The sequence below is a fragment of the Papaver somniferum genome, chromosome 11 (genome assembly GCF_003573695.1).
Source record: "Papaver somniferum cultivar HN1 chromosome 11, ASM357369v1, whole genome shotgun sequence".
Classification (NCBI taxonomy): Eukaryota; Viridiplantae; Streptophyta; class Magnoliopsida; order Ranunculales; family Papaveraceae; genus Papaver; species Papaver somniferum.
Genome location: NC_039368.1, coordinates 67,587,884 through 67,588,896, shown reverse-complemented (window position 1 = coordinate 67,588,896; position 1,013 = coordinate 67,587,884).

The window sequence follows — 1,013 nt, the reverse complement described above, 5'->3', positions numbered from 1 at the left end:
TAAATATCACTATATAATCTCTCTTAAAATCATGTTTGTTTGACCACTATCTAACAACTCTATATTGTGTACCCAATTTTATATATTTCTCATTTTACCCTTATAATATTCAAAAAATCCATGAATATCCATTACAACCAAAGATGTTCAAAAATTCCAAAAGGAAAAAAATGTATTAGAAAATACAACCAAAGATGTTCACTTTTTCTGAAACGGAGCGAAAGTATAACTTTTTTCTGAAACGGGGTAAAAATATCACTTTTTCTGAAACGGATCAAAAATATCACTTTATCTGAAACGGGCGAAAGTATCACTTTATCTGAAACGGGCGAAAGTATCACTTTATCTGAAACGGGCGAAAGTATCACTTTTTCTGAAACGGAAAAAAAATCACCTTTTCTGAAACAGGGCAAAAATCGCTTTTTCTGAAACGGGGCAAAAACATAACTTTTTCTGAAACAGAACGAAAATATCACTTTTTCTGAAACGGGGCAAAAATTTCACTTTTTCTGAAACAGGGCAAAAATATCACTTTTTCTGAAACATGGAAAAAATCACTTTTTCTGAAACGGAGCAAAAATATCACTTTTTCTGAAACGGCGCGAAAGTATCACTTTTTCTGAAGCATGCGAAAGTATCACTTTTTCTGAAACGGGGCGAAAATATCACTTTTTCTGAAACGGCGTGAAAGTATCACTTTTTCTGAAACGGGGGAAGTATCACTTATTCTGAAACGGGGCTAAAGTGTCACTTTTTCTGCAACGGAGCAAAATATCACTTTTTTCTGAAACAGCGCGAAAATATCTCTTTTTCTGAAACGGGCGAAAGTATCACTTTTCTTGAAACATGTAAAATTTTAGATTTTAAATTAAGGAATTATTTTTGGATATTATAAGTTTGTTCGAGGATATATTAGTCATTTGAAGGTTTAATAGAGGTAGAGGCTCAAAGATAGCACCTCATTGGTGCTATTTAATTTCCTCTATATAGATAGAGATTTGCCTCTATCTTTG